Below are 11,271 nucleotides of genomic sequence, written 5' to 3' on the forward strand. Positions count from 1 at the left end.
CAAGACATTAGATTGGTTTAATAAGTTGACAGTTAGTTCCTACATGAATAGATCTGGGGCCCCAGACAGTTTTAATCCTTGAATGTTTTCGTTATGAGATCACATCTGCTCCCGTGAGACTATGTCCTGGACAGATAGACAACATTTAGATTTGTTCATATACTGTCACAGGCTTGGTTTGTATCTTGATTACTTCTTACACACTTATTTCTTTAGTTCCTGTCTGACATCTACACTCTCACACACTCAGATATGAACACATACATATACACATCAATACAAATAAAACACACATTCCCTGACAGGAGCTCTCAGGAGTTAAGTTGCAGGCGCATTTCTAACCTCTATGTATTTATAGACAATATTATATAAAATACCAATAAAAAATGAAGAAATGGAAGGACTGCTGAAACACAATGAAGGAAAGGCATACTGTACATGTTGTTTTAGCTTTTTTTTAAGTGTGATTCGATCTGTTTGGAGTATATTTATCTCCTAGCCACTACCTCATTTGTTTAATGAATACTCTTTTTCTTGCGCAATTTAATTTCCATGAATCACTTCCCATTCAGAAAGCAGCATTTTGAATCTGAGTTTCTAAAGCAGTCAGATGTCTAGTTGAAGCCCTGCTCCCTTCAGTAATCTGTGCTTGTTGTGAAGGTTAATGGGCACCAGGAAAAGACCTGGTACATAAAAGCGCCTCTTTAAGCACTGTTAAACAAAGAATGTCTTCGGATAGAATGGTTTTGCAATAATCTTGTTTAGAGAAGAGATCGGGGGAAAAATCACAGTCTTAACTCAGGCCTTTCCGTGAGTGTCTGTAAATGTTCCTTTTAATGATTGGAGATACGTCTTTTTCTCCCCTCACACATTTTCTAGACAACTTCCCTCAAACTCGCTCCAGTTTTCTAGATCTTTCTGTCACTCGTCTTTTCTCAGGGAGCTCTGAGCAGGGAAGCTGTGCAGCGAATCTGAGAAGATAGCAAATAAGTCTGTCAAACTTTGAAATGGCCTTTTGTTTCTACAGCCATATCTCACTGTTTCTTCCCTATTGCTGACTCATCTGTCGCTGTGTAATTTCTTTAGCACATTGTGTGTGTGTGTTTTTTTTCCCATCTCAGACCACAAACACAATGTCCCCTTTATGCTGCTGCGAAGAGCAGGCTTTCTGTTTCTTTATATGCATTTTATACAATTATTTAAGCATCTTTATTTTCTTTTGATAAAGAGAGTACTTATTTCTTACACATTAATTGTGTTTTATTAGGACTGATTTTTAAAGAAATGCTGAACCTCTTGCCATATTTCTGACTCAGAGACAGTTGCCCTTTATTCTGATATTAGACCAGTATTGGTGGGGATTTTAAAGTATGCTTGTTATTAAATAACTGAAATTGGTATTCAGGTGGATTTACTGGTCCTAATACATATCAGATATAAATGGCTAAGAATTCAGCCCAGAGCCCACTTCTCTTATTGGCTAGAGCCGGACAGTCCTGTCCAGTCATGGTCTCAGGTAGGGTCAGGTTCTAATTCTACTCAACCGGTTGTCTTTCACATTTGCTCCTGGTCTGTAATAACACACCATCTCAGAAGGGTTAGCTCGGTGCTACAGCTAGGCTCTGTGCTTTTCAGGATGGTCTCTAAAGCATTCCAGTTTTTTCTAGTTTCATCAGGGACCTCTCAGGTTCATCATAAACAAAGTAAAACAAACTGAATGTCTGCATCACTGATGTCATGCTGTCTTTACGTCTAGTCAAAACATTACGACTCTTACGGCATCTTAGAACCACACACTGCCACAATATCTTAGTAGTTTTGTTTTCAGAAGTGGACAGTCAAAAACATGCCCTTGTTATGTGAATGATGTATTTCCATGAGAGTGAATTTTCGTTTTGGACAGTACATAACACTATATGTAGAGCTATATATATATATATATATAAATACTCATAACAGAAACATTAATTGTGTTGCACATATTAGGCCTAGTTTTGGACTAACAATCTCCCCTGACTGTTTAATTAGTCCAGTTTTAGACCCGGCCTCATATGTGTCTTAAAAGCCTACTCATGAAACTCAGCTGTGAAAAACAAACTTGTTTCTGCTCGCTGAAATATTCAGAACCGCAGTGACCACAAAATGTTTTATTTTCACCTAAACTGACTGATGTTTGAATGTATTCTGATACCTACAGTATACTTGTACAGATAAGGGCTGACCTTCCAGACACCAATTAAGCCCAGTCCTGGACAGCTAAGGTTTAATATTTATATCCACGAAGCCAAGATTTGAATTCAATTCACAGATCCTTACTCCGCCTACAAATGTATCTTTTTCATAGCACCTTTTGTGAGCTTAGATAAAGTTTACAGAAAACAAAGTCTGGAAATTTTAAATATGTACTTATTTTGTGTGTATTAGAACGCCAGGACTTTTCTGTCATGCAGTGTAGTCAAACTTAGCATTTAGTTGTTTCCAACCTTTACCTGTTTTAGTCATTTACTACTCTGTTATATAAACGGAGTTTACGTTTAGAAGAAGGACCACACTTGAAATTCCTCCTCTCTCCCTTTAGTTTCCTGGATGGATCTTTGCATCCCACCATGAACCCATTGCCTTCCATGACATTTTTTCCCCTTATAAACTGATAAAATGAAATATAGTCAATAAATAAAGCCTGTAAAATCCTGCCAAGGAAACATCTGTGGGCAGAGCAGGAATAGGTCAAATAACTGCCACCAGTTCAGCTGTGACAACATTCTGAACCCTTAGTTCTCAAAACTGGGCTTAAAATACATCTGAGAAACAACCCTGTTGTATTATTGACCTCATGAGCTCTTTCTCTTAAGTCTGTTGCAGCAGATCATACTGTTTAACTTCTGTGTGAAGTGCATTTTTGACCTTTTTTAAATTTTGTTTGGAAAAGCAAACATTATTTGAATTTGTTTTGCTTAAACTGGCATCTATTTTCAAAGTGTTGATCTTGCCTTTCATTCTTGGATATGCACAAATTTTCCAATAATGGCATCTTCTCTTTTTATATACAAGTTTATTAGTAGAATACCTCATTTGTTACTTGTTAATTCAATGTTACCATACTCAACTCTGCTCATATATGTGACAGTTGTGAAGGATTAGTACAGATTTAGCATCTTATAAGGTTCATCTTATTAGCATCTTACACTGGGATCCACGCTTGTAGATACAGATCTTGGAAACTTATTTTTAAAGTACGTTAGGTAGAATTGTCCATCTCACCATGGTATTAAAGAAAGACAAATAGAACTGATAAAAGGCTTTGGTCACAAGTGACTACATAGTGGAACATAACGGGGTCCAGTTTGGCAAAAATTCCCTTTGCACAATTGCACCATAGACAAAAATCTAAAACAAACAAACAATATCCCTGTATTACCTGCCGTCTTGAAGCCTGAATTTTGTTAGTACTTTTTATAGATATGTACAGTATGTTATGTGTATGCTATGTCCAAGTCTATTTGAGAATTTGTACCATCTTTAAGAAATTTGAGGCGTGTGATGTAACCAGTGCTAAGAGTGCCAAGCTTCCATTACTTGTTAGCTACGTTCCAAACTACAGCAGCAAACTTCATAAAATAAACATGACATTTAAATGTTTTTACTTATTGTACCTTTAATGCTGTTTCCATGAACTGTCTAAAAAAGATGTTTCCACATGTCCTCTTTGTATCCGAGTAACTGCAGAGTTTGGTTACCCTTCTTGCCAGGGAACCAAACGAACTGAATCAGACCGTATTAGTGTAGATAGAAATCAGACCTCTGATTGGCCTACGTTAATGGGTGCCATTGTGCAATGACATGCATACAGGTACTAAATCTAGGTACACGTTTCTGTATTTGGACCTGCAATAGTAGCAGTGGAAGAGGTTTTGGCTTTCACAAATAGATACACTAGAAATAAGAAACACTAGGAGTACATAACCTAGAAAAATGCTCCTAATAAAGCTTCATTAGGGAAGCACACTATGTCCAAATGTTTGTAGACAACCCTTAAAATTGAAATCAGTGAATGTTACTACTTTAAGGTCTGATCCAGAATGTCATCGCATCCTCATAAAAATCTTCCTAAATCTAGTCTTAAGCCTTTCTAGAGGATTAAAACAAAGCAGAAAAAAATCCCTGTTAATGCTGTGCTTTCAGAGGAAAAGATTAGTCTCTTCAGTATGTGTCTGTTCCTCAGGTGTCTAGCCTTTGTGTAGAAACTAGAGGATTGTTTCTGTGCAAATGTAATGTTTGCTTTAATAATACAAAAACCTCACCGAAGACAAAAGAAAAAAAAAAGATGCACAGACTCAGCTGTTGGGTTTGATTTTTTCTATTGTTCTTGGGGAAAAAATAACAGTGATTCTAATCTGCTGTGTCCCTGGTGCTTTGTGATCTACTGCCAATGCCTGGTGCCATCACAACTTGTGCTTTAGAGTTTTTGTTTCCCATTTTTGTATGAACAGTTTTTAACTGAACCCACCTCTGTTCTGTTCTGCTTCAATGTGTCCAAAATCTGAAAAACTGGTGCTCTGGTGTGTTTAAGGCACACTACTGTAGACCCTGTTTGCAGTTGGTATTATCTGAGTGATCTGATTACTAGTGGTCAGTGAGATGTAAAGCTTTTTAGACCTGGTGGATATTCGACAAAGTGGGATTACTCATTATGGCCAGATAATTTGAGCAAAATTAAGCCTGTGCAGTAGGACGTGAATTGACGGACGCTTCTTTTGGATAAGCTCCAAATCTAGGTGGAATTTTCTGGCTAACTGAGGATAACTTTATTGTGGAATACTCCCCTGGAATTTCCAAGTGTCTCTTGAGTTTTCAGTGGCTAATTATGACTTGAGGATGGGTGCCATTCTGTCACACACATGTATTAACTGTTAGATTCAGCTTAGGTTTATTACACTGAATGGAATTTTTGTAGATAGATTTCTGTGCACCCTGTCTGGTCACACAGCAGTAACGCCAAAGTTGTAGACCTCACGTTTAACTTCTAAATCTAACCTTTGTGTGGCTCACAGCTTGTGAAACCTCTGAAGGAAATTATGAAATGAAATAAGACACCCTTGAGCAGCTGCACATGAATCTAGAGTCACCATGCCCAATACTAAGCGTCAGCTTGTTGGGTAATAAAGCCCCCAGCTCTGAAACCGTAGACCTACATTCAGTGCAGTAACAGAGTACCACATAATACCCTTGGGATGACTTGGAGTGACGCTTGTGATCCAGAACTAATCGTGCAACAACATTAACTGACTGTTATGAATGCTCTTGTAGCTGAGCGCCATCAAATCCTCATGATGATATAAAGCCTTCCCAGGAGAGCAGAGGTTGTTACTACAACAAAGTGTATACAATTTTTTCATAATACCTTTGATTTCACATGAAGTTGTAATGAACATTTGTCCAAAAACATTTGTACATTAAATGTATACATAGAGCTGTTTGCCTGTGGTCACATCACCCAAGATTTGACATGTTAATGCCAGTTGCAAAAGGGATTTCTATAATTTACATTTACAGTCAATACAATGTGATTCTAGCACTTGTTAGTCTGTAACTTGCAAAGTGGGTTGTCATGTTCTGAGTAAATGGAGACGGTGAAAGACAGTTATGTATATCCGGTGTCGTCTTTTCTTGAGGGAATGGTGTCCTGGTCCTAATTCTGCAGCACAATCAAGTTTGACTTTGCCAAATTGTTGCCACCCACTCAAAAGGAAATTGGTGTTACACCTTAGAATTATTGGGAGAATTATGTTGTGACTGAACACATTATTTTTGTTTGTTTATTTCCCACTCCATGTTACCATTTCTCTGTTGTGACCTCAACAGCCCTTTAGGGTGAGCCCACCAAAAGTACTATCTCTATTAAGTAAAACAACCCCCTGGGCCCTCTATACAGAGTTACATTTTAAAACATCATGTCTTCTGCATTACACACATACCCACACATTCAAATGACACAACCTTGCTCATTGGATTTTGTCATTTCAAATCAACACATGCAACTACTACTTCACACAGTGACCGTATTATTGTGCATTATCTCTTAACAATATCTGCTGCTATTGTTAATATGGTTAATACTGGCTAAAACCTCACTGTCTTTTGGTCCTGTCCCTGTATGTAAAAACCTAAAGCAAGCATCTACAGGAAGGTCATGGAGCCTGACCACATAACTCATCCTTCCTTAAGAAGTCTTAACATGGAAGTTGGAGATGTGTTGGTGGAAGGTGAGTGGTCAGTTAATGTATTATTTCCAGCTCTGATCCTGAAGCATCCCCTGTCCTGCAAATCTAGAGTTCCCTGCTCTGATACACACACTTTTACTCAGGAATGTCTTATTAATGATCTGATTAGACTGACGTAGATATGCTGCAATTTTAACACGAGACATGAGTTAATTAAACAGTAATACACACAAGAGATGGTGTGCTGCGGTCATAGGCACAAGGCCAATTGGCTGAGAGACGTTCCTGGAGTGGCTTTAATGCACGATTATAGCACCCTGACCGAAGCTCTTCTGGTATCACGCTGCAAAAAACACGTAACCTAGCAACGAGTCCCTGCCCTTAACAAGACATGGAGGCAGTGGATGTCTGATACCGCTCTTCCACCAACGTGTAACTTGTTCTGATCCAGTTCACAGGCCTAATTTTAAATAAGTCTGTGCACTTCCACGATAAAGACGTTCAGGAACTGGAAAGGTTTGTTCCCAGATGGAACCAAAAATAGTAGGTACTGGCGTGAAATGGCGAGTCGAATCAATTCTAGAAAAGAGCACGGAGATTAAATACTTATCCACGGCTCAGTTGGCCCGTTCTCCGCTCTTTGATTTGTAAACGCAAGAAAATGATCTGCCCGTGTGTTTTCAGGAGCTGTGGTCAGTGCGAGGCGCGGTTGGGTTTATTTTTCTCCGCTGCTCTTGTTCACAAGCTCAGCAGGAAGGCTTTGAACTTAGACGAACTCGGCATCATTTACACACGTGGTTAAATGGTTTGTGGTTAAAACAGACGGCAATGACGCGACATTGGTTCCGTTAAATTTGTACAAACACGAGCTGCCTCCCTGGAAAACACCAATAGGGTCAAATAATATTAATGTAAACAGTGTTTGGTCGAAAATGGCGAAATGGAATGTGCGAAGGAATTTAAATATTTAAACTCGCGGAGGGTTGATACACATTATTTTGTCTGTCATCTGTATCTTACAAACTAAATATAAATGCTCATTAGTGAACTGTAGTATAACGGTGGTGGTAGATAGGTGGTGAGATATTGACACTTGAGTAGGGTGACCAGACCTCCTCTTTAATCCGTACATGTCCTCTTTTTTAGACTTTAAAATATGTCCGGGCGGAATTTCACAAACGTCCGGGATTCTATTTTTCTAGAGCTTACATAGAACTTCGAGAAGCGTTTCGTTCACAAACTAGTCCCGCCCTCCCCTACTCCGATTGGTTCGCTTGAGTGAGAAGGGGGCGTGGTGAAGTAGCCTAAAATCTTCGGATTGGACGGTCAGACTGTAGAGCTACCGTTATTGGTCGATAACCTTCTCTGTAAACCTTTAATTGGTCAGTCTGCACGTCAGTAGTCGTCCACCCCCGAGACGTGTCCTCTTTTTTACCATCTGGGATCTGGTCCCCCTACACTTAGTTGATTTTGACCCGAAACACACCGGTGCTAATAACTCACCGCTCCCTCTCGTGTTTGTTTCATTAATGGTTTTAATTGTTTTTATTTGTAATTAACTGGACAAGAGGCTGCAGACAATGAATGAATGATTCTATTTTTTGAAATGATAAAATAATGATAAAAAATATGATATAAAAATGTATGAAAATTTAAGTCAAAATGCTTATAAACTTTTAAACATAAAATATAATAGGTTTATTACTCCTATCATTTGTGAATGATTAAGTGAGATATTGCTTAGGAACACATACAGAATACCCTCTTTGGCACTAAAGCTTGATTGCCCCGTCTGCCTTTATACAACACTTATTTCCAAGAGGAAGGAAGCAGCAGAGAGACTTTAGGTTCAGTCCTGAACAGCAGCCAGATGAAACAAACCACAATATTTGTCCTTTACTGAAGACAGAATTCTAACTGCTATTTCTACCTGGGTACCCTGCTTGCAAAGGCTAAAAACAAAGTCTGCTTGAGAGGTAAGTCTAAAAAAACAACAACTAGGCATTCATTCATTATCTGTAACTGCTTATCCAGTTCACCTTCGGGGTGGGTCCAGAGTCTACCTGAAATCATTGGGCGCAAGGCGGGAATACAACCTGGAGGGGGCGCCAGTCCTTCACAGGGCAACACACACACACACACACTTTTGAGTCACCAATCCACCTACCAACGTGTGTTTTTGGACTGTGGGAGGAAACCGCAGCACCTGGAGGAAACCCACGCAGACCTACTCCTCACAGCAGTCACCCGGAGTGGGAATCAAACCCACAACCTCCAGGCCCCTGGAGCTGTGTGACTGAGACACTACCTGCTGTGCCACCGTGCCGCCAACAACTATGCAACCATGCAGCGTCATTTTGTCAAGTCAAGTGCCAGTCTTACTGACCCTGCTAGCTCCAGGGACTTTCTGATTACCATGAGACTACCTGCAGAGAATGCTTTCCTTTGGCATGGCTAATTTCACTGACAGGTTATTGGAGGGTTTACTGCATTTCGAAAACATGCCAGTTCTAGTGGAGTCAAGAACCCATGTGTCATCTCATCAATTCACGTAAGCAAGTTGCTTCATTGTTAACTGTTCTAAACTTGAACGCGCATGAGATCGACTGGCAAGCCTCATGGACCATGATTTTTAGAGTTCTTTGGAAATTCTGTTGTCTTAATAAAAGCATGTGGCAGCAAACTTCTGATGGAGGTTGAGTTGAAACTGGAAAATATATATTAACCCACTAGATAATGTTTGATTAAGTAATGATTTCATAAATCAGATTTCTTCTTCATTCTCTTAGCTTTTGTTCCACTTTATTTTTTTGGTTATGGGTAATAATCTAGTGAATAAAGTGATGGTTAGCCATCTTGCTAGATGCAGTGAATGTCCATCAATGAAAGAAACTTCACTCATCCCAAATGGGGAACTCTTCTGAAAGTAATAACTGAAACTTGAAATACTAAGGTATCTGGTTTGAAAGAGTGTAGACATACAAAGCGGAACCAGATGCTGCACATTAGGACGAGGTTGCTGTTGTGCCTTTAAAGAAACACTTATCAAAATCAAACTAGTCTTGAGGCTACCTGGATTGTTCTGTCTGATGAAATATAGAAATGAACTGCAAGTGTGATGATTATAAAGCAAAACTTGGATCTCTCCAGTGTCTTTTGATAAAATGAGAAGGTGCACACAAACCCTGCAATATAGCAACTAGTGGAAGGATGGCCTGCTCTTTCAGGTATACTTTGCTGACTGTCCTACATACCCCAGCCTTAAGAGGAGTCCTTGTAATCCTGGGACATAATCCAGAAGGTTTGTTCAAGGCATGCTTTGAAAGATAGGTTTCTTATTGTAGCGAGTGTCAACGGAGTCAGGAAACAGCCATTCTGCTAAACCGAGCTCTTAATTATGCCTTAAAAATGACATAGGAAACAAAGGCACAAAGCAGGGAATGGCATTGGTTTGCAGCAAGAGCGAGGTGAGTCTTATTCAGTGCCTCACACCTCTCCAAGCTGGTAGACAGGCTCACAAATACCTCTCACTAAACCAGCCACCCACACACACAGACAGATTATTACAACAACAACAATAGGCACAATGATGCATTCAGTGTCCCGCTCCAAATAACACCCAAACAATCCTGAACAGTACAGTAGTCAAAACACTTTGTAGAGACAGACATCCAGATATGCTGCGGATAGGTTTAATTAATATCGTTTTTTTTACTGACCGCGGCCCTGAACCCGATAAGCGATTACAGACATTCATTCATTATCTGAAACCGCTTATCCAATTCAGGGTCATGGTGGGTCTGGAGACTACCCGGAATCACTGGGCGCAAGGCGAGAACACACCCTGGAGGGGGAGCCAGTCCTTCACAGGGCGACACACACTCACACATTCACTCACACACTCGCACCTACGGACATTTTGGAGTCGCCAATCCACCTACCAACGTATGTTTTTGGACTGTGGGAGGAAACCAGAGCACCCGGAGGAAACTCACGCGGACACAGGGAGAACACACCACACTCCTCACAGACAGTGACCCGGAGCAGGACTTGAACCCACAACCTCCAGGTCCCTGGAGCTGTGTGACTGAGACACTACCTGCTGCGCCACCGTGCCGCCCATGAATTAATAAATAAATGTTGATATTTCCTTTTCTTGCCTTTACTCTTTTAAAAGTCAAGGAGGAAATATCAGTAAAGGCCCAGTGCATATGTGTAGCTTAAGACTTGTACGAAGCAATGGCAAAAAATCCTATTTGGCCTCCAAACCAGTATTAAGTGTTGATTAATTGCTGTTTAATTAAACCTTTTGGAGTATTTTACAGGGATCCAATTTAGATAAAATATATATTTACAACATAAGAAAATACACAATGTAAACATCAAATGCTGTGTTTGGGTAATTGGCCAGCATTTATTAATCACTATATTTGGTTTTGCTTGTGTTCCACACACTTTTCTAGTTTCTGGGTTTTGAATCTCTATAGCAAATAACAGCTTTAGAAAGAGTTGTGCTCTTAAATCATTTTCAGTGTTCTTAAAAGCCATGCCACTGATTAACAGCGACATACCTGCAATGTAAAATTGATGTGGTAGATGCTTACAATGGACAGCATTATGTTTTTTCAAAGAGCACAAGACTTGTCTGATTATTCATTTCATCTGCATTTATAAGAGTTGTACTCTTGCTCTGCAATGAATGCAGAGTGCCATTAAGTGCGCTACTGCCATTACACCACAGAGAAAATGGCACCTTAATCAAATTCAAATTAGAACCACACAGACTGAGATCACGTCTTAGCAGCACAATGTACCTGTCCATTTTATACAGGCATAGGTCATTCAAACTGTGCTTTCAACAATAACCTTCATTTGCTGTTTGACTCTTTAGAACTGCTGGGTCGAGCTACTTGTGCAAATGAGATTTTTTTAATAATGCAGCTTTATTTATTTATTTATAGCTTATTATTTTGAATATTCCACATTTATCTAGCTTTTAAGCAATCACCACAAAAGAAAAAAAACTCTTATAAAATACAGGGTAGAGCAA

The sequence above is a fragment of the Hoplias malabaricus genome, chromosome X2, assembly GCF_029633855.1.
Source record: "Hoplias malabaricus isolate fHopMal1 chromosome X2, fHopMal1.hap1, whole genome shotgun sequence".
Classification (NCBI taxonomy): Eukaryota; Metazoa; Chordata; class Actinopteri; order Characiformes; family Erythrinidae; genus Hoplias; species Hoplias malabaricus.